Below are 24,457 nucleotides of genomic sequence, written 5' to 3' on the forward strand. Positions count from 1 at the left end.
GGACCAAATTCTAAGAATGGAACCAATCTCAGTGTGTTGTAAATTGGGAAGAAGTTGTGGGCTCAAAAAATATAGCAAATTGTAGATGTAGAGTTATGAGTGGGGGAATAAAAAGTGAATGCCAAACAGTCAGGATCAGATATCCTCCAGGCGTCAACCAGGCCTCTCAATATATTGTGCCAGGAAAGGTCTTTTGCATTTTATTAGGAAATTACTTAGAAGAAGATTTCCTATCTATAAACAGGTACGTGACCTGATTGCAGTCCTCACCGGCTAGGAGATTAGAGTCTGAACATGAGTGAAGAGTGTGTGGCATGAATCGCCAAAACTGTGAATCAATACCTGTGGGACCACTCCATTTTTCTTATCTTTAGCTGGGGAATTATAAGCATCAGCTTCAATTTATCATTCTCGAAACAGTTACCAGAAAAGAGGGCACCAACATGAACAAATTTCTCCTTCAACGAGAACTTGAATGGATTTATCGTCTTCAGACCATCAAACCTCATGGTCTTAACGATCGTATCGAATTCAGTTGTTATCTCTAATTTCAATAATGTTGTTGTTATTTTACCAAATATGCATTGTTCGTTGTTAATCTCTTTACTTTCTTTACATTGCACACCTTTCCAATATGGCCGCCTCAGCACCCGCCCTACCCGCGTATGACCTCAGCTTTAGTCCTTCCTTGCTTTCCATTCTGTTCACGTTTATTTATCCAGCCCCCGCAGTCACCCAATTCAGGCGTTCCAGCTTTCCTGAAGTAGTGAGTCCCACTACATGCGTTAAGAAGTAAGTCCTAGTCAGCACCGCCTGTGCTCACCTTCACCCGCGACCTTACTCCTTCACCGCCCGTTACCCTCGTCACGCGCTGACGCTACCCGATTACCCTTCACTTCCCCCACCACCCTGATTTTAACATTGGCCCCCACCATTGATAGACACTTTAACGGTTCACATCCATATCCTGGTTTTACTTCCGCTCCCTCACGACAGTTTGTCTTCTCTCTAGCGCTCCTAGAAAAAGGGCCACGGGCCCGAAATGCATCCGAGGCGTTCCCCCCGCATCACGCTACTTTACCTGTACAATGTTAAACATTCCTGATATGATTGCCAATATCGATGGATTGAACTTCACTTGAAGAAATTAAAAACATTTAAATGAACTCTTGAATCATTGTTTTGAACTCTTACGTTGTGCCTCCCACAGGGGATGTATCTGCATCACGGTGCATACACGACTTCATATTGAATCTTCGTGGTTTGACGGAACCACGACCCTCGAGAGCACACGAATCATTACACCTTTCCTAACGGATTTTCACAAACCAGCTGTGCCCCTCCTTATCCTCCTTCTTTGTTGAATTATAAGCATAGACACTTCTGTCAAAGACAAGATCCCTTTGGGTTTCTTTTAAACATGCAAGTACACACTATTATCATACATACATGGACAATCTCCAACACAAAATAAAAACCAAAAGAATAATATAAAAATATATATACTGTATCTTTATTAATAGGATCCTAGTGAGATTCAAAATATATAACAAGCATTTACAATGCAACAGTCTCACCTTTGCAAAAGTTAGAGCTATTGGCATTGTTGATGATAATTTTTTTATTTATGTGTTGGTTTTGAAAACATAAATAAATGGCATTGTCATTAACAATGCCAATAGCGTAATCTCTCGCAAATGCCACACACAAACACAGAGACCAACACAGAGCCCTACACACACACAGAGCCACACACACACACACAGAGCGCAACACACACAGAGTGCCACACACAGAGAGTGCCATACACACACACAGAGCCCCCCCACACACAGAGCTCCACACACACACACAGAGCCCCACACACACACAGAGCCCCACACACAGAGCCCCACACACACAAAGAGGCCCAAACACAGAGAGCCCCAAACACACAGAGCCAAACACACACACACACAGCCACACAGAGTCCAACACACACACACACACACACAGAGCCCAACACACACAGAGCCCAACACACACACACACACACACACAGCCCAGAGATCTTTGTGCGCACAGCCAGTAATTGGACTGCATGGCCATATGCAAATAACATAATTTACCTCAAAGATGCAAGTTCTCAAAAGTGCAGGCAGTATTTACATATATATGGTCACTCCAGGTGTGAAAATCACAAGGCCAAGAGTGTAACCCTTGGGCTTAACCAAATATTTTATGGCAAACACGAAGTGCATCTCAAGTGCAACTCAAAATGAAGTTATAAATAGAAAATATTCCTTTCTAGATTGCACCTTTGCCAGATCCAATAGAACTCCAGTGATTACATCTGACCTTGGCAAGCTGGTGCTATGGTTATTTTTTAAATCTTTTTTTTTTACTGCCAAGATAGTCCAGAAAAATAAAAAGATGAAAAAAAAGAAAATATACCACAAGCTATACATGGTGACCATACACTTGCAATTAAAAAATTATATTAACCCCTTCGATGCTCATGACGAGCTCAGCTCGTCATGAGGTATACCTCTCGTGTGCTCATGACGAGCTGAGCTCGTCATGACCGCACCCATTTTCATTAGGGCCCAGCACAGGAGAAGGATACCATCAGCAGCGATGGTGTTAAACAAATGTACCCTTGCATATAATTCTGATAGAACAGTGTCGTCCAAGTGCTCTCTAGGCAAGGGGACTCGGAATAGGTACAGAATTTTATTTTTAGTTTTAATGCACATCACAGAAAATATGATTCTTATTTGCGCAAAAGAGGGCACTATCGACTTTGAATCTTTAGACAGGTTTAAACACCAAGGAGGAAATGCTGCAACTCATGGTGCCGACCTGTCCCCTACGCCATGCTTTATGATGTAGTGTGAAATCGCAAAACCTGAATGGTAGGGCTACAGCCCAATAAAAGAAGAGGGGAAACACAAGGCATATATGTATATATGTATGTATTTTTTAAGATGTTCTTTTATTACATGAGGCTTGTGTTGTGAACAATTTAAGCTGCCTCTATGCACTACCTAAAAAAGAAAATCTTTGTCAGGTACACACAAAGCGGACTACAACAGGCGCACACAACAGACAGCAGCTGAAATAAGACACCAGGCTGAGTCCCAAAATACCCGGGGCTGCAGTATAGTGGGTATAGGAGAGAACGGGCGGGTGAAGGGCACAGGGGTTCCCAATACTGGTTAAGAAGTATGATAAATAACCGGTCTGGAGGGCTAAGCAGAAGACAGTGTCAACTAAGCACTGTTGCAGCCTGCTTGTTTTCAATCTTGCATCTGTGTGTATATATATATATATATATATATATATATACACGCATTTTATTTTTTTTACAATTATCTGAGCACTCTCATTGGTCACCCAAGCTGAAAGGGTTGTATAAGATATAGTTCCTCCTGATGGTTGCACGAAACAGAGCACACAATGGTCCATTGTTAATATCGGACAGTTCCTTTAATGATAATTAATTTATTGTAAAACTTGCTTGAAGCCTACATGTTTCATTCAATTACAACTTCTTCAGGGCTTATTTACTGTTTGTCTTCCCTCCCATCTATCCATATTTATGTGGGTAATCTGATATGCTGCATTTATCATATGTAAAAAAGAATATATAGGCAATTTGTTTTTGTTCAACCACCAGGAGGATCTGTTTATCATACATACAATTTTGATTCTTTTTGTAGTTACCTTTCACATTTAGCGGCCAATGAGAGTTGGGAGTTAATTTGTAACATTCATAGTGGGCAGCCAACATTGTGGTGTCTTGGAACAGGGGATTGTGGTGGCTGATCTCTTCTCTGGCTTGTGCACCGGTCTTCAAATACTGAGTGTTTGGACTGCTGTTGGTAATAGTGAAATGTGCAGTCGTTTGTGCCTCTGATACTACAGTGTGCTGCGATTGCCATGTTCATGTGGCTGCTTAACGGAATCAAACAGACGGACTCCCTCTACATGGCTGACCTGAGGCAATGAACACAAGACCAGTGTCCACTTCCGGCCGGCTCGGGCGCCACCTTGGAATGGGACTGCTTCCTGCAAGGGTCGAGCACGGCCGAACCTACCTCTTGAACCCGCTGTCTCGGGGTAACAAGAATAAAACAATAAGAAGCAGGGAACAGAGGCAAAAAAACCCGATTAGAAGCACGGAACAGAGGCTAGAAAAACGATAAGAAGCACGGAACAGAGGCAAGAAAAAAAATGATAAGAAGCAGGGAACAGAGGCAAGAAAAACAAGCACTTACCCGCGGTAGCTCCGGCAGGAAAGCGGACCACGCCACAACACCAACCATCTTTCTCCGAGGCGAAGCAGAAATGCCGTCATTTTCGGATTCGGGGGCGTGTTTTTCTTTCTCTCCTCTTCCCATTGGCTGGAAGGTAAAATTCCAGCCAAAGGGAAGAGAAGAGAAAGAAAAGAGAAAGAAAGTAAAAAACACCCCCCCGAATCCCGTCTTCAACGGAGTGACGTCCCTCTCCTCCAATGGCTACCCTCCCTTTAGGAAGCCAGCCAATGGAGAAGAGGGGCGGGTTCAAGCCCCCATACTGTAAACAAAATTTCTCGCCAGTGAGACTGCGCAAGCGCAGCCTACGCAGGCCGAAACCTAAAAAAGGTTAAAAAATATATGTATCATCAATGCACATCAAATATTCATAAAAATGAAAACCTGGGAGAATATGACAAATAATAATGACATGAGAACCTGATAAATCAGTTAAGCACACCAAATACGGACACTGAAATTAATAACCCTGGTTCAACACTTCATAGCGTTTTTTTTTCTGATAGAATGAAGTACTGCTTGGGTGCATTTTCTAGGCATGGGCGGATTTTGCGGATTGGCAATCCACGAATTTGCGGATTTGCGAATTTGCGGATTGCGAAAATCTGCAAAATCCGCGAATTCTCGCGGATTTTTTTTTTTGTGTTCGCACGGGTTTCTGCAAGTTCGCGAGGGTTTTGTACAATTTCGCAAATTGCGAAATTGTACAAAACCCTTGCGAACTTGCAGAAACCCGTGCAAACACAATGTCTTGATTTATTGAATTTGGCTTGAAAATTAAACCTGTTTAATTTTCGAGCCAAATTCAATAAATCAAGAATTAAGGGAAATATAAACTGTATATATATATTTGTGCTGAATTAGAAGTGATTAACTGAAATTTAAAAAGAACATAAAGAATAAAGATTTAAATCAACAAAACATACTGTCTTACCCGGATGTTTTGACAAAATATCGTCTCTATCAGAAATAGCGACATAGGCTTCTGAAATGTTGGCATGTATGATGTAACTATTTTACAATGGCGCCAGCAAGCTGCCAGCGCCGTTGTAAAATAGTTACAAAGTTAGCTTGCACAGGAAGCACTTAGATAAAATAAAGCAGCACCTGCTTCGTTTTATCTAGTGGTTCCTGTACAAGCTAACTTTGTAACTATTTTACAACGGCGCTGGCAGCTTGCTGGCGCCATTGTAAAATAGTTACATGAGTGGGGGTTCAACTTTTGAACCCGTTACGTCCGCGGACTTTTTTTTGCGGATTTTGCGGGAAATCCGCAAAATTCGCGGATTGCGGATTTCCCAAAATCCGCGGGCGTAACGGATTTCCCGCTCATGCCTAGCATTTTCAAAAAGGGACGCATTTCAGTGGTTTAGTTTGATCCACCACCTTCAACAGGCTTACAAATACAAGTCAACACATTCATCTAAAAAAACATTACATGAAAATTGCAATTAGAATTTGTTTCCATAAACATTTGATACATTGTATATCATATTTCATTTCACTAATATCCAACTTTAAACAAGGTAAAACAAATGAAATACAATAAAAAAACATTTTTTATAAAATGTTGGTTCTATCAAAGGTGATTCACATGCCAATGCCTGACACATCAACTCAGTCAACATCCATAAGCCAACACACTCTCATATTATAGCTCAAGGATGTTACCCACCAAGACAGATGATAGAAAAATATATATAGGTGGAGGGATCTGTCTCCTCCCAAGTGACAGTTTCCTTCTCACATTAACCTCACAGTGCAGCTGAATGTAGGGGTGTATACGGATTCCCTAGAGGAAAAGTAATGACAAAGAGGGGGATACACTGATATAAGATACTATTCCTCATCATTCAAATATCCCCTTATTTTCTTAATTTAAACCATAACTTCACCTTTATTGAGTCTTCTTCTGTTGACTTAAAAAAGATGGGGTAATTGTTTGTATAGGGATGGACAACACTTCTCTATTGCCCTACACATACAAAAAAAATCCTATAATTATTTAAATCTTCCATATTTTAAATCCTAAAACGTCACTAGATCAATTGAAAAAATAGAAACACACACTCTACCTTTAAAAATCCATCAGGGTGTGGCCACCGGTGAAGCCCCCGGGTAGTACCTCGGACAATTTGTCAGGGAGAACCAGTTCAGCCTCTGGCCACAGAAACGGAATATGTGCATCTGGATGAAACCAAGAAAATGCATTACGGCATCTGGGCTCCTCTCTCGTCTGTGTCTTGGCTCATCTCAGACTCTCTCTCTCCTGCACTCTTGGTATTGCTCTACTAAACAATACAGTTGGAAATCTGGGACATTGTACCCCTCTTTGACATGCGCTAAGGTCAGAATGGACCAGCGAATGCCCAGCTTTTTTCCGCCCCAGACCAAGCGAACCATGTGTGTTTGCAAGGTATGAAAGAAACCGTCCATGGGGGGTACTGGGATATTGTTGAAAAGGTACAGAAATTTGGGAAGGACCACCATCTTCAGTATTGCCACTCGTCCTGCCAGAGACAATGGCAACCTCAGCCATCTGTCAACTTGATTTTCTAGATTTTGGACGCCCTGTCCATAGTTTAAGCGGATGATGTGAGTGGTATCAAGGTGAATGTGTATTCCAAGATATTTCACCGAATCGTGGCACCATTCGAGGGGGAATACGCAGTCCCATTGGACTGTGCTCGTAGTCAGCGGGAATATGATGGACTTGTACCAATTTATGCCCAGCCCTGAGAATCTACCAAATCCGGATAATTTCCCGATGAGAGGCGACAGGTTGAGGTGTGGCTCCCGGACGTAGAGGATGGTGTCGTCTGCATATAGGGAAGCCAGGAGTGGGCCTGTATTAAACTGCAGGCCTCGGTGCAAGTGGCGTTCTTGAACAGGCCTGATTAATGGGCCCATGGCTAAGATGACCAAGAGCGGGAACAATAGGCAGCCTTGTCTAGGCCCTCGAGAGAGACTAAATGTTCTGGAAAAGATACCATTCAAGCGGAGGCGTGCCGAGGGGCTATGATAGAGCAGGGTTACAGTGGCAATGAAGCCGTAAGGCAGTGCCATGCGCTGCATCACTTCGACGAGGAAAGGTCAGTCCAAGGAGTCGAACACGTTCTCTGGGTCGAGCAATACCGCCGCCGCTGGAATGCCAGGCTTTATTCTGTGTAACACTGCAAACAGTGTATGGAGATTCAGGGATGTCGAGCGGTGTGGGACAAAGCCTGATTGCACTGGGGAGATAATGTACTCCATTTGCTGCGAAAGCCTGTTTGCAGGTACTTTTGCAAAGATTTAATAAGGACAGAGGCCGATAAGAGCTGCAATGTTTGTGATCTTTGCCGGGTTTCGGAAGAAGTATTATTACGACTTCTCATAGTGTGAAAGGGAGAATTTTTTTCTCTAATACTTCCGCATATACCTCAATTAGCTGCGGGGCCAGGAGGTACTTGTATTCCTTGTAAAAGTCACCTGTAAAGCCATCTAGCCCTTGGGCAGTAGAGCCCCATAGGGTGTCTACGGCCAGGGTGACGTCTGCAACGGATATTGGTTCCGCCATAAAGTCTTGCATGTGTTTTTCCAAATACACCAACGTGATTTCCTCAAGGTAGTCTGTATGGGCCGTGCTGTCAGGTTCTGCCTGGAGGTGTAAGTGTGGTGTAACAGTCTAGGAACTCCTCCCGAATAGCGGATGTCTTGGCAAGAGTAGCACCGGTAGTAGAGTGTAATTCAGTAATGTATGTTTTGCTGTTTGGTGGCCTTAGCATTTGTGCTAGCACCCTTCCCGACCACTCCCCCTCTCCATACCACCTGGCGGCGTGGTATTTCCCCAGGTATAATATCTCCTGGTCTGCTATGTCCCTCTATTCAGATAAAACAGCAAGTCTCTTCGCCTGGTAATGTTTATGTTTATGTTTATGTTTATTAAAACTTTTATATCACGCTCTGTTACCACGGGGTATCCTGGCGCGGTGAGTGGATTGAGAACATAAGTGCTGGAGCAAAACCTGGATGAACTATAAGAGAGGGGCATTAAACAAATGGGTCTTGAGATCTTTCTTAAACACAGAAATGGTTGGCGAGGCTCTGAGGGAAAAGGGAAGAGCATTCCAGGCAGAGGCAGCTTTAACTGAAATGGATTGACCTCCCAGACGTGCATATTTGAATTTAGGGGTGGTTAGTAAACATAGATTGGCCGATCGAAGGGCACGGTTGGGAGTGTAGAATGAAAACCTTTTCTGCAGATATGTTGGTCCCTGGCCATGAACTGCTCTGAATGCCAACACAAGAATTTTAAACAGAATTCGATGTGGTACTGGTAGCCAGTGCAGACTGCGTAAGTGGCTACGCACGCTTGACCTCCTAGGGAGAGAGAAAAGCAGACTTACTGCAGCGTTTTGTATCACCTGCAGGCGGTGAACCATGTACACAGGTAGACCACTGAATAAGGCATTGGCGTAGTCGAGCCGGGATAAAATCAGAGCTCGAAGGACAGACTCCTTGGCTGCCCTAGGCAGAAGAGGAAAAAATGTCCTCAGGGCACGCAAGGTGCCAAAGCAAATGCCGGTCAATTTTTTTATGTGATCCGCAAACTTTAGATCCTGACCGAACCAGACCCCCAGGTTCTTAGCTGGGCCTCCCGTCGCACTGGGACAGGGCAGGTCCGGGGGCCAAATCTGGTCCTTAAAATTGTCAGGGAAGGAGCCGAAGAATAAGACCTCGGACTTGTCTTTGTTGGACTTGTGCAAGCCACCTGAAAACTTCCGACAGACAGTGCTGGACTGCTGATGGATCGGACACACCCTTAGGCCATGTGAATAGCAGCTGAGTGTCGTCAGCATAGGCTATTATCTTGGCTCCCAGATATTCCGCCAGATAAAGTAGAGGGGTCATATAAACGTTAAACAGTAAAGGGCTTAACGTAGAACCCTGCGGGACTCCAGTTGACAGTCTCTTCGGGGCCGACGAGTAGGGGGGCATCCAGACCTGTTGAGTTCTATCGTTCAGGAATGATGACAGCCAGTCAAGGGCCAACCCAGAGATGCCGACGGCACGCAGTCTGGCAATCAGCAAGGCATGTGGGACCGTATCGAAGGCGGCAGAGAGGTCCAATAAAATCAGGACCGCTCTGCCACCTCTGTCCAGGCACTGACGAACAGCCTCCGAAACCTCAACTAAAGCTGTCTCTGTACTGTAGGCAGCTCTGAATCCTGACTGAGCAGGATGTAGGGCGTGAGAGGACTCAATGAAGTTGTCCAGTTGTTTGAAGGCCACCTTTTCGCACACCTTCGCCAGAGCTGGCAACAATGAAATGGGCCGATAGCTCGATGGTAATACTGGGTCTGAACCTGCCTTTTTTAATAAAGGGAGCAGCTTTGCCTCCTTCCATTCCCTTAATCTGGGTCCGGGAAACTTGATGTCTGGGAGGCTAATGTGGCAATGTCTTGTTTGATACGGGCCATCGTGCTACGGAGATCCCCAAGCACTCCCGCCTGTTTACCTTGAAGCCCTCTCATAAAACCGCCATGGTGTCCACCGAGCCTGTGTAAATCTCAAAATAGTCCTCTATACCTACGCGCACTTCTGCCTTGAACAAGTCATCCTCGAGGGCCCTACCTGGAAAACGCCATTGTCTTTCATACCCTTCCGGACCCTTCCGGACGCGGACGTTATAAATGTAACACTATCGGGGAGTGATCCGAATATGTGCTAGCGTGCGTAATGTCAAACCAGTCTGTAACTATGGGAGATATCAGCCAATAGTCAATCTTGGTCCAGGTACTGTGCGGAATGGTGGGTGTATTTGGTGGAGGTGGGATTATAGTGTCGACAAATGTTGACAAGTGGATATTTTATATTGATCACAAAGGTCCCCCAGGGCTCGCCTCGCCCGTGGTTTAGTGTCAGGAGCATGAGACGTGCTGTCCAACTTGGGGTCTATAAGTAACTTGAGGTCCCCGCCCAATAACAGCTCTTGAGGCGCATGCTTTGCGAATCGGGCGTTCAGGTCGTGGAAAAACTCAGGGGTATCCATATTTGGAGCATAAACATTGACCAAGGTGACTCTGTGGCCATGCAAGGAGCCCGTGACTATGACATACCTACCCGCCGGATCTCGGGTTATTACAACCAAGGTGAAAAGGGGTTCTCCTGTGAATCATGATTGCAGTGCCTCTAGCGTACTTGCTGTAATTAGCGAAAAACCTATGTGCGCCCCAGCTGGTGCCAAAGTGGGCCGAGTTCGTGGGGGGGAGATGGGTCTCTTGCAAATATGTTATGTCAACCTTGTGTCAGAGAAGATAGTGAAGTACCTGCCGGCTCTTGCGGGTGTTGTTGAGCCCTTTGACATTCCAGGTCATCAGGGTGATGGCCGAGGGCCTCTGTATATTACCTAACAGTGTCATCTGAGCGCAGTGTATGAACTCTCCTGTCAGAACTGTGGTGTGTCTGAAACATATCTAGCAATGCTGAACAAAAGTGGGAACAACAACAACTGTAATGTGCAATCCCCTCCCCTCCCCCCCTGCCCACCTTCCCCCCACCCAGCCGCCTTCCAACATTAGAACCTCCAGGTTAGCCAATGAGGCCCAAGAAGTGGGCCCCAAGATGAAAATTAACCAACTCACTTGATACATCTCGGGGTGGGGGATAGTGGCAGCACAGGAATGAGTCAGCCAACCGTCATATGAAAAATACAAAAAACGTCCCCAATGCGATACTTTGAAATCAGTCAAATTCGTCACCCAGTGCCAGGATTCAAAAAAAGCTCTGCAATGGTATCACAGTCGCTGTGAGGTGGGGAAGAGAGAGCTCCCTCCGCCGTGTTCTGCGTGTGTCATTGCCTATGTGTATGGCAAAGGTCCTGTGCGTCTGATGGAGTGTCGAATATGCTGGATCTGCCACCAACATCCACTCTGAGTCTTGCCGGATATAGCATGCCATATTTGAGTCCAAGGTTGCTTAGTGTGGCCTTCACCCCCTGGAACTTACGGCGGGCCTCCTGGACCATCGGTGTACAGTCTGGATAAAAGGACAACTTCAACCCCTGCCATTCTATAACGCCACGTTCCCTCGCCTGCCTTAGTGCAGTGTCTCGGTCCCTAAAGTTCAGGAGACGTGCTATGATGGGTCGAGGGGGGAGGCCCAGATTACGCCTGGGGTCCAGTGATCTGTGTGCCCTCTCTACCACAAAGCCAGGTGTGAAGGCCTCGCCGCCAAATAATTCTGTAAGCAGTTTCTCCACAAATAGGTCTATCCGGCCGGTGTCCATCGTCTCCGAAACCCCCATGATGCGGACGTTGGTGCGGCGCCCGCGTGCTTCCAAGTCCTCTTTTTTGATAGCTACTTCTTTGAGCAGGGGCTCTGCCCATTGCAGCCTTTTCTGGGACTTGGCGGTCCCGTCCTCAATGTCTGTTATGCGAGCTTCCACCACGTCTAGTCGTCTATCATGTACCTGTATTTTGGCACCTAGAGATGCGATGGTCTTGTCTACGGTGTCGAAGTGGGAGTTCAGAGATTTAAATCCAGCCTTCATTTCTAGCAGCAGGGAGGCAACAGTTGCTTCAGAGGGAGTGGGTGTTCCATGGTATGCACGTTTTCAGCCATCTCGGATGTGTGTGACAATGTGCCCTCAGCCACTTTTTGAAAAGGGAGGGTCCACTGCCTGGGATCCCTGCGTCCCATACCGCAGCAGTGGTGCCCATGGAGAGGCGGAGCAGGCTGGGCCAATAGAGTGCAGGCCCCTTCGTCCAACAGGTACAACCAACTAGGCACCTCAGACACTTTAGCGTATGGCTTGCCAGTTAGAGGCTGAATATGACCACAAGGGTTAACAAAATGGTGATTCCCAAGCAGGGGGCTGTATATGTTCCTTAGGAGAAGTGGCAGTCAGCCGTGCAGGTCAGCATTAGGTGTGCAGTGTGTGGGCACCGGGTAACATTGCAGTTCTGGATTGCTTCAACTTATAGTGCTCTGTAGGCAGTGAAGGAGTGCACGGAGATCACGGGCCCGGGGCGCATAAGGTGAACACACACCGTCCGGGCGGGGCCCCGCATGCACTGAAGAGGATGTGCTGGTCACCTGTCAGCCTTGCTCTGCCAGTTCCTTGTTGCATGCGCTCCCCCCCCCCTCCGGCCGCAAGAGCGTGCAGACGGCGCCCGAGCCCCCGAAGGCTGCATCGTGTGGGCCTTATCCCCATCCATGTCTGGTGCTCGCCCGCTGGGATCTCGGGCCGGGCCGGCGGCCAGGCAATCGGTAGCGGGGGCAGGCAGGTAGGGGGGGTGGGTTTGTCACTAGCGCAGACTCGACTTACCGAACCACCGTCCGATCACTCCATACGCCACGGCTGCACGTCTGCGGAATGTTCCTCCATGTCGGCTTGCCGAGTGTGCCTGGTCCTCCCATGTGGCGCTGTAACTCAGGTTGAAAAGCAGATTAGCGATCGGCAACTGGATTGTCAGGTGCAGCTCCTCTTCCGCTGTTAGCTGCATCGACCTCAGCGCCAAATTGCTCACATTGTGTGGGGGAAATCGCCAATGTGCCTGGCCGGTCTCCGGAGCTTCTCTACCAAGCGGCCATCTTAGCCCCCGGCTTGACCACACCCCCCATTGTTTGTCATATTCTCTCAGGTTTTTTTTAACTTATATGAATATTTGATGTGTATTGATGATACATACGTTTTTTATATATCTTGAACTATCACTAGAATCCTATAAATAAAGATACAGTGTATATTTTATATATTATTCTTTTGGTTTCTATTTAGTGTTGGTGATTGGCCATGTATGTATGATAATAGTGTGTACTTGTATGCTTAAAAGAAACCCAAAGGGATCTTGTCTTTGACAAAAGTGTCTATTTTTGGTGTCCTGTCCGTTTCGGGAGAAGGACCCCTCTCTCTAATTTTGGAATTATAAACATAACCTACCCATTGTTCTTTAAGGGAATTAACATCCTTGTCATTATGGTGCGTTTCTTGTAGCATTGTAATCTTACATTGTAATTTAGAAAGATGTGGAAGCACCCTTTGCTTTTTGACAGGATTACGAAAACCCTTTACATTCCAAGAGATAATTCAAAAGTTATCAGTCATCGCAAGGGGAAAGGGCATTAAACATTACCATGAGTATTATAAAATTGAAAAAAGTTAAATACTCAATCTGAGAAAATTGCGAAAATTTAAAGTCAACAAGTTTAAAACATTGGACTAAAAACAGATAAGTTTTGCGTGGCTCACTGGTTAGAGGCGGCATACCCGGAAGCAGAGAACGGCCCGGGACCAGGGTTCAATTCCCGACGCGGCAGGGTCGTGGACCAGGGTCAGCGGACTCGATAATTCTCGCCTCGGTGCCTATTCTAACCAGGGATCACACTCTGCAACTCTGGGCATTAGCTTGCCTCATCTCTACAACGGCCCCCCACATTTGCCGGGGATGCCTGGTTTCACCTTGGAGATACCCAGTAGGGACCATCTCACAGGGATAGCCAGGACGGGTTCCCCAGCGGTCTACAGCGCCACAACGCCTCAGGGCAGCAGTGCGCTTTACAAGACACATACATTACATTACATTACATAAGAAGGAAGGATACGAAAGAGATTCAAAATATGGGTTACAAAAAGATAGAGAGGAATAGGAGAGCTAAAACTGAGGAAGAAAAAGGAAAAGAGAGGACAGAAGTCAAAGAGAAAAAGACAGAAAACGGAAAATATGAAAGGAAGAGAAAAGGAAAGAAGAAAGGGTAAAGAGAGTAAATGATATACAAAAAGAGATTAACATGAAGCCGGGGGACTTCAGTCAAGAATGATGGAATACATATCCAGACTAAAAAGATTATCATGTGGCGGTGGGGAGCCGCAGAAGAAGGACAGATGGCAAAGCCAGCGAGGACAAAGGGAAATGACAGGAACCAAAGATAGAAAAATATGATAAACGGGGAGCCTAGTAAGAGGTAACACAAAGGGAGAGACCAACAACATAAAAAGAAGAAACAGAAATTGATAAATATAAAACAGGCAAGCAACAGGGATATCTGATGTAAGGATTAACACTTACCAAACATTGGGAGTAACTGTGAACATTAGGAGCGGGATGGAAAGGCAGGAAGGAAGGAATCATCAGGGGAATGATTCTGTACGGGAATGGAGACATCTGTGGAGAAAAACCAAAGAAGTCCTATGAAATGGCCTCCCGAGAAGGCGGGCAAACTACAACAATCTACAATAACGACAACAAACCATAACTAACGACAGCAAAAGAAGACTGATGTCTTTAGAACATTAAAATGAGAAAAGTTAACTCAGAGAACTTAAGACATAACAAGAGGAGACAATTCTCAGGCCCCTCCAAAGCCCCTCCAAAGTCCATCTCATCTCCTTTATGGCGAGAAATACCTTGTCTTAGATCTTCAGGACGTTCTTAATGGGTAACTTAAAAAGCAAGGATTCACCAGGCCGTATCTGGCATTGATGGATCGAAGAGCCGGGCGAAAAGAAAGGAATTCCTTGCGACAAGCAGCAGTGGTGCGGGCCACATCCTGAGAGGAGAAAAATCTTTGACTGGACCATAACATCTGCTTTCTTAGCTTTGCCACTGAGAAAACCATTAACAGCTCAGTGTACTCCAGAAAAAGAACGATTATCCCTCTGGGGCAGTTAACTGACAAGGTGGAAGATGAACCTCTGAATTTAGGACCAATGGGATGGGCACATTGCAAATTGAGAGTAGTGCCATCCTTGAGACCAACAATTTTAGGAATATGTGTTTTCAAAAAGACGAGCATGTCTGACCCTTACTCTCCCTCAGGAATTCTGTAAATTTGAAGGTTGTTGCGCCTATTGCAATTTTCTAAGTCCTCCATTTGCATTTTGAGGAGAGCAATCTCTTTAGACATAGCTGCAACTTGAGGAATCACATCCTGGTTATCACTGATCCTCTGTTCCACCACAGACACTCTTGAGTCTAAGTTAGACCACTTTTCTTCTAACCTCTGAAGGGTAGCGTTGGCGTCAATCACAAAAGGTTAACTCTTCCAAATCAATCAATCACAAAAGGTTAACTCTTCCATGAGGTCATCCAGTGTTATAGCTAGTGGAGATTTAGTAGGAGAGTTGGGTTCCTTCTTTTGCTGCTTGGAAGAAGCAGCAGCATAAGAGTCCTTGCGGAGGGAAGACATATTTGCTGAGGTACTCTTCTGACCAAGGGAGGAAGAAGGCTCCATATAGATGAATGTATAAGTGTTTGAAGTCTCAAGAGACAGCAGTGTGAAGGAATAGGGTGTAAAACCTATATAAACTGCTAAAAGGACAGACAAGACAAATCTTTATCTTGCAATCTCGCTTCAAACGATGTGTAGAACAATCAGAAGTGTTTCCAATTATCAAATTGGTGCTAAGAGGATTTAGAGTCAGCCAGAGGGTTCCAAAAGGAACATCGTGGAAATATTAATGGCTGGCTGCTAAAAGAAGGTTGAAGCATATAAAAAAACAGGTAGTAAAAAAGCTCCTCTAATCACCGCCACAACCCACTGGGAACATACTGTCTAATGTTAGCAGCACACAAAAGTAGAGAACACGGAAAGCATGAATACCATACTTAGTCGCAACCGTCTCACAGGAAAGGCAAATCAGCTCAAAGATTGAAGCCTCAATTAAATGTAGGCGCCTTATGATGCTTCAAGCTGCTCCCAACAAATAACTTTCATTTAGGCACATCAGGCAGTTTAAAGTTATATTTTATGTCCATTATTTAAGCTTCTCCTCAAAAAGTTGCAGGTGGGAGAAATTGCCTTAATAACAGATGACTCTGTCACAATCATGAAGCTCCCCAAATAAAACTGCAGAGCTGCCCCAAAACGCCTGCCATGAGCAAAATGGCAGGCACTGCCAAAAATTCTGAAGGGAGCGAGGTGCGGAGGAAACAGGGCAAAAAACAGCACAAAATGTAAAAAAAGGACAGCTTCCTGTGCCCCCGCTCCTCAAGTAGAGTCAGTCCATTGCCCCAGGAATGAACAAAGTCAGCTCCGGTAAGTGGAAAGGTCCCGCTCGAAACGCTGAGCCTCAGCTGGCTCATGGCCATCTTGTGGCAGCTCAAGCCACGCCTCCCTACAAGGTGCGATTTTGAAGGGGGAATTTTCCAAATAGCCTGGATATGTTGGTATTGCATGTAATATTGTAAAGGGCTCCTTGCCCCAGCTCTGATTTTATACTGTATCGAATACTGGATCTGTGGGACTCAGAAACATCGAAAGGCTTATATGGCCATGAGCACACAGCTGTCCAGACAATCTTAGAAATAACTGCGAAATAAAAATGTTCGACGTTCTTCCGGTGAAATTAAATTATAAAATGTTCATTGTGTAGGTCTGGTGGTGACTTGTTCCATTCCGAAGTCACAGAGCAACCTCTTTAAATTAAATTACTTGAAAAAAAGGGTGAACAAGTCCATAAAAGATGTTTTTGATCAAAAGTCTGCATCAGGGCCTGCCGATATCCTACTTTTTTGAGAATCAGGCCAGTAACGTCTTCCTCAAATCCTTCCACTGGCTCTCGGGAGCTCACGGCCGGTCTGGTAAAAAGTGAAGACATCACTTGTATAAGGATCAGTGTTAGATTTTTGCACTGCTATTGGCACAGTGAATTTGAGCACTTTGTTAGTGAAAGGTGTATTCAAACCATTTTGTTGAGTGTGACATGAATACGACTATATCTTCTAGGATCGGAAGATTGGATCTGGTAAAACATATATACATTCCATATGCAGTATGTGTTTTTTCAGAAAATGTTTGAATAATGTTCATAAAGGTTATTGAAGTGTCATGAAAATATGTACAAAGATGTGGAATGAAGTAATTAGAATAATTTAGGTAAACAAAACGTGAAAGGGTGCTTTGACAACTAATCAAAAGTAGCAAACTTCACAAACTACATGTAAACTGGAAACCTGTAGAGATAAAAGGAAAATAATAAAAGATCTAATTGCCATAATTGGCCATATTAGATTAGTATATGCAGAGTTTGAAAACATCCATTACTATCAAATAGTCAATTACAAGAATGTTTATTGCATTTTTCGTTACATTTATTACAGGTTTTTTTAGAGTGATCATTTTTTTTCCTGTTTTCATTTAAAAAATGGTTCTCTTTTCCTAATATGACAATATTTAGGAAAAAGTACAATAACATATATTTCTCAGCTAAACACAAGGCTCAATAACAAAGATGGACAAACATTAAAGCTAGTGACCAGTATGAAGGGGAGGATGTTTGGGGATAAAAGGAAAGAGAATATTTTCCGATAACTCTATGGCAGTCTTGTGGTGCTCAATGCACAATTTCACTCTGCAGCAGATCACAGTAAAACCCCGGGTTTCTTACTTTGCTTCTATTTCTTAATGCGTGTAATAAGATTTGCATGATGCCAAAATTATGCTGCAAATTCATCCCTAAAAATGAACATCAATGCGGACCTGAGCTGGGAAAAGTTCAGTTGCTAACTATTTTAAATAATAAAAGTTAATCTAAACGGAATAATTTCAGAAGATTTCTTGCAAGAGAGTTGTTCATAATGGTGAAGTTTTCTTTTGGATTGTTAAGATGACGTATGAGGCAGGTGCGTTCATGCTGTCTTAATTGTGACCATATGTTTCATGAACAAAATAAAGTCCCTAAATCCAGCGAGGGGGACTTGTGTGCATTTGGGGCTGGTTTGGAGAAGATGTGAGGAGCTCCATGCAGCAGGAGACGGTGGAAAGTCTGCTGAAGGACAAGGAGATGACGCGTGACATATGCAGCGGGAGGAAGATGTAGAGAGAGAAAGAATGCATAAGAATGAGGGACTCCAGAGGACAGAGGTGTGGAACAAATATGAGGAGGGAGGGAGATACTCCGAAGACCCCTATTGCTTCCACTGTCCTTACTAATGTTTGATCAGAGTCTTGCATGCAGGACTAAAACATTTTTTCGGGATGATGATTGTTGTATAATTGATTCTTTCGTTATGTAGAAAATGTAAGTGAAAATTGCGCTGTAATATGAACAATTTTACTCGATTGTTTTCAAAATATTGGTTGGGAAACTTCTCACCTTAAGTCCGCCTTTAAGAGAGGTGAGTTTGCATGTTGCTGCACTTCAACTTTGGGCCTTATGTATGCAGGGGGCAGGTAGAGCCAGTGTTAGAAGAGGGCAGAACCAGTGGGGTAAGAGGGCGGTGGCCCCCTAAGACAAAGTTTGGTCACCTGCACTTATTTTGTTTTACAAAATCAACACTGATCTGTTTGTGTCACAGCAGCCAGGGGCTATACAGAATTTCACTTTAAACGGATAGAGATGTTTATTAAATTGTAGAGGAGAACGCACCTGAGATAGACCTCTGGTGCTTGGATTACAGCGTCTATGATCGTTGTAAACTGGAGATGTGCGAAGGTATAGCTCCTCGAAGCTCACAGGCCCATGTACAGGCTTTAATACTAACATCATCCATTGCTTTTTGGAGTTTAACAAATATATTTGGGAAGTTATGAGTGTTACAGCAGGATTGCTGTCTTCTGGCAGTCATACATCCCTTGACCTGCAATGAGCACCCACCCCTTATTCTACTGGCTTACAGGTGAGAAACACAATGACAAAGTCTCAAACTCCAGCATGCCTGTATGGATGTGTGCAGGATTGTCATAGTAGTGCCCAAGGCCTATTTCTTGAAATGTATCCTTCATGAAGCTGAGTCAAGGGATCGACAATGCGCTATTTAAGTTGGTTCAGTCCTTAAAGACTTCCCTTGAGAACATTAAGTCCTCAGATAGCCAGATCTTTGCCCAAAGAAGCAAAGGGGTGATATCTATTCGATCTTCAAGATAGTCCAGCCCCAGCTAATGATGACAAAAGAGTGTGAGGGCACTATTTGGGGTAAACAATCGCCTTTTTATAAATGTAATTTCCAAGACCTGCAAGTGATGGCTTTTGTGGTAACCCCAACCTCTTTCCCCATAAGATGCCACAGATAAGCATTTAGCTTTGTAGACGGTAACCAATTCTGTCACCGGCTTGTGGCCTGACTTGCAGGCAAAGCGGGATAACCCCTCCACAACTCGACTAGTATGTTTCACCCTTGCAGTAATAAGGGCGTCTAAATTCATAGTGTTAATAAAAATGTTCCCTAGATATGTAAAGTTGGACGACTTATCAATAATCTTACCCCTTAAAGCACATTTTCTTGTTTGAGTTGCTTTGGGGACACACACCATAACATATGATTTAATAAAATTTACTTTTAGATCCAGTGCTGCCATAAAATCTGTAAAAGCATTAAGTGATTTTTAGAGGCTGTTAGCTGTCAAAGCCATAAGCACGGTATCATCCGCACAAGATAACAGTTGGACCATGTGGCCTCCAATTTTGGAAATATAAAATTCCTTCTCTATCAAAAATGCCTCTAAGCCATTAGCATATAATAAAAAAGAAATGGAGCTGAAATGCACCCCTGACGAACATCTTCTGTGGAGCCAATAGGCCCTGGCCTTTCCCCCCCAAGAGCTGTATCTTATGGCAACCGTAGTGGAAGTATGTTCCTTACTAATATCAACGAGGCCATTGTGTATATATGTCCCTGTGTAGATGTTGCTTTAAGCCAGTTTTTCTTATTAGTTAACATAATAAATAATTGTTGGTTATGTTTTGCTGCTATTTACAGGAATTGAAATGATCACCTTACATTGCAATATTGTTTACGGTTATTCATGGATTTTGATTAAATATAATGTATGTAGGAGCAATTAGTAACATCACACACCATTTAAGGCCCAATGGCATTACAGAATGTACTTTCTGTCCAAACCTTATTTATTCCACAGTTACCTACTTGCTGCTCATTGTTCAGGGGTCGGGCATGGAGTGGAAACTGAAGAAAGAGAACAAGACCACTAAAGTTATTTTGCTGTCCATTAACACAACTCCTTTCAATTGATGGAAAGGGATAGGTTCAACATATTGATTAAACCCTGTACCCACTGGCTATCCCTAATTGCCATCCAAAGTATGATAATCAGGTGTTATTTTTCCCTTGTCCACCCCCTACTGAGACCTCCGATACAACTGCCTGGTCCCCTCTCTTAGGGTATTCTGTGGGGATAAGGGATAGGACATCCAACCACAAGGAACACCATGAGGTAGGCATCATTAATACCAAAACTCCCATGGAGGCATGTTGTCTGTACTTAAAACAAAAAAAAAGCTTAGGGTACTTAGGCCCTCCTTCTGAGTGGCTCAGTAATGCTGAATTGTGTGTAAAAGGGGTTTTGCGTGCAAGTCAGCAATCCAAGGTGTGTAAAATGACAACATATCTGAGAATATCCCTATGCGGATTTCTCCAGGAGCAATCTGGCAGAATTTGAATAGGGAAAACTGATTGGAGAGAGAGAAATATTTGGTAACCATGTGTGTAAACTACATCACAGCAGTTCAAACAATCAGGATAATCCGATAGGGTATCCAGGAGCTCGTTATTTCTCAAGTGTTCGCTCATTTCTCATTGCGAGCAGGAAAATGTGGAATGGGAGGCTAAAGGTACACCTCATTGTGCCATATTGAAATTTTCCCCATGTGATAATATGACACACAAAAACCAGGTCACTAAAGATGAGGGCATACATCCGGTCTGAACCCTATCCCCCTTCATCATCATCATCTTCAGAGAGCTCAGCATGCAGGACCGTTAATATTTGTATGAAGGCCAATCCCCCATGAAACCTGTGAACGACTTGTCATAGCTCTCCCTGCTCCCTGGGAAACAGCCCACGGGCTGAGCCACAAGTGCCATTTCCCAGGAAATGTAGCCACACTTGCCTGAACCACGCATTTGTCTTAACCATGCATATGTGTGGTTAAGGCAAATAATGGTCTAGTGTTCATATTGTGGGGAGGTGGGGTCACTTTTAGGACTCAGAGCGGGGGAAGGTTAGGGTCGTTTTTGGAAGGGGCAGGGTTTTAGGAATCAGGGCGAGGGTCTGGGGAGTTTTAAGAGCTGGGGCAGAGTTTGGGGGGATTGTTAGGGGTGGGAGTCGGTTTTAGGGCTCAGGGTGGGGGGTGGTTCTAGTTTGCTTTAGGAAAATCTCCCAGGGGAGGGGGTCAGGGTAGTTTTAAGGGATGAGGTGGGGTTTGGGGGGAGTTTCTAGGAGTGGGGTTCGGTTTTAGGGCTCGGGCGGGGGGGTAGGGGTAGTTTTTGGAAAGGGGCAGGGTTTTAGGGCTCAAGGCTGGAGAGGGTGGAGGTATAGTTTTAAGGGCTGGGGTGGAGTTGGTTTTAGGGCTCAGAGAAGGGGGGTTCGGGATAGGCTGTTTCATGGGGGGCAAGGTTTTAGGTCTCAGGGCAGTGGAAGGGGAAGGGGTCATTTTAATGGCAGTGCGTTGTAGGTTTTAGGGCTCAAAGCAGGGGCTTGGGTCAGGGTAGTTTTTGGTGGGGAGAGGGTTTTAGGCTTAAGGGTGAGGGGCATGGTAGGGGATTAGGGTTTTAGGGCGGGAAGAGGGGGTTGATGTAGTGGTAATCTTTACCATGCATATTGTTGGAAAGTAAAGAGGTCCGCAAACAAGTTGGTTCCAGGAATAGGATTTTATACAGGTCTCAGGAACAGCTTAACAACCACGTAATTTTTTTTGATTAGCAAACAATTTATCAGATCTAACAATAGACACACGTCTAAAATTCCAAATGTTCCCCCCTTCAACGCGTACAGCTTTGCTAAACACTTCGATCACTTTTACAGGATCAGACCATTTAGACCAACACTTAGAAAATGAATTCCCAAATTTTACACAAACAAAATCACCAACTTTGACCTTGTGACTGGAAACTTTCTTGTTGTTGTTATTAGAACATTTACCCATTTTTTCTTGATAAGTTTTAACACGTTCTCTTATTTTTTTAATATCTGGACCAGCAGATTCATCAGACTTCAACCACCAGGGCAACAGTTTAGAACCAGCTTTGCGACCCCTTAGTAATTCAAAAGGAGAACAACCAGTTACAGAATTGGGCGAGATACGATAAGTGGAGGATTTACTAGGGATTTACCTCAGGATTATCCTTACTATCTTATTTTATATGTGAAGTTCCAACTCATGTCAACTTGATTAATAAATACATCTTTCTTTCAAGAACCTACGTGACCTGATCTTCATTTAACATCACTACAATTAAGAAAGATGTATTTATTGATGTGTGATATTAAACGGTGACATTTGTGATGTTAAACAGTGACTCATGAAACTTCCCAATCCAAAATGGCCGAAAACGTGGAGAAACGTGATGATGTCACTCCCACAATGCTTTGTGTACCCAGAATGCACTCCAATAATGACGATCGTGGATATGGATCGAGGAATGCTCCGAAAAGATTCTGACTCACGCAAAGGAGTAGATGACGAAGTTCACGAGACAATTTGAAACAAGTGAGTAACCGTCCATAAAGAAATCTTGGTTACTGTAACATCGTAATTTCAAGAAAATGGTCTGAAATAAGCCGTAACTGCCGCAAGTGCAATCAAGTGCACGGTTAAGAAATTTACAGCCGCAGTAGCATTCCACACTAAAATTATTTTGAAAGTAAGGAACGATTGAAGTAAAATAGTATTTTTTTAAACAGCCGCTGGTGCAATCGAGGCACAACTGGTAAAACAGCCGCCGGTGCTATCAGGGCACAAGTTAAATAACTTAAAAATCCTTACTTCTTCGAAGTGAACGCTGTATCCTGATGTAGATTTTTACTCTCCTGGAAAAGTACTCCCAATGTCGCCAGTTATGTTGGAAAGTAAAGAGGTCCGCGAACAAGTTGGTTCCAGGAATAGGATTTAATACAGGTCTCAGGAACAGCTTAACAACCACGGAGAGCCAGGCTTCAACTGACTAACGGAGAACCTTAACCTAGAACCCCCACAAGGACATTCCAAGTTCTAAGATGCTCGCATGCCAAGAAGCACGCAAGTAGCATACAACACATATCCCTTTACCAGTCATGCCTTTACCACAAAAATGCATGGTAAAGGCATGAGGGGTAAAGGAATGCGTGGTTTAAACGTGTTCGTTGTTTTCCTTTCCCAGCTTTATCCCAACAGCTTCTTTTGACCCAGTTTTGTCTCCCATGTACACGATCAGAGAATACCACATTGAAGCCTCAAGTCTCCGAATATTCTGAGGTCTCTGTCATAATTTGATTACATTGTATTCTTCCCTTCCAGAATAGTCATCTCAGTACCCTATCGTTATTTTAAATTTTACAACAGTGAATCTCTAAAGACTTACCATAATGTAGTAATTTTCTCTTCAGACAATAACCTTTAGGAGGAATTGCAAACGTCTGATCTGCAGTAAGTGTCCATGTGGCTTCGTCCTCACCATCATGCTTAAGCCTTACTTTACAAGGAGATGAAGGACGGAGTTGGGTTGATATACAGTGCCTCGTTTTGTAGTTCCAATGTATTCAAGCAGTCTGTAGTCCTAGATTAGTACAACGTGATTTTTATTTTTCCAATTCTATGAGGTCTTAAAGAGAGGACCATAATATATACACAAGAGAGTCAACACGTGTTTCACCCCTCTTCACCCGCAGGCCTGGGGCTTTTTCAAGGCTCATATTGTGAACAATGGGTGAGGTAAAAAAATGTTTATCAACTTATACCGTGAGAACATATACAACATTGGGCCACCACAAGTGTGTGGTCAGATTAAAATGAATTCAGGGTGAAAGACGAATAAGGAGAGAGAGGAAGGGGCAAAAAGCGTAAGTGGGTGGCAAAACCAAATACCGGTATACACCAAAATTTCACAAGTAAATAATGAAACAAGATGTTTTTCCATATACAGAAACAGGAGGTTATTGACATAGTAGAACATAAGTATATAACAAGTCTGAACGGATCAGTGCAGTCACTTGAAAAGAAGGGCACTTTAGTCGAGTCCTGGTGTGAATGTGTTGCTGGGCCACTCAATTCTTTTTGTTTCCTATATACGTTTTCAATTATAATTTTTCCATGTTGCATATGTTTGCAAAATAGAAAATCATTGCACAATTGCCAGAGCCAAGCCTATACACTTTGCCAATGCTTGTTTAAAATGAGGAATGGAAGAGCGAGCATGGGCAAAGGATACAGGATAATAGGCATGGCTATCATCTAATTTATA

Source organism: Lissotriton vulgaris, chromosome 1_2 (assembly GCF_964263255.1).
Source record: "Lissotriton vulgaris chromosome 1_2, aLisVul1.2, whole genome shotgun sequence".
In the NCBI taxonomy this organism is placed as follows: domain Eukaryota; kingdom Metazoa; phylum Chordata; class Amphibia; order Caudata; family Salamandridae; genus Lissotriton; species Lissotriton vulgaris.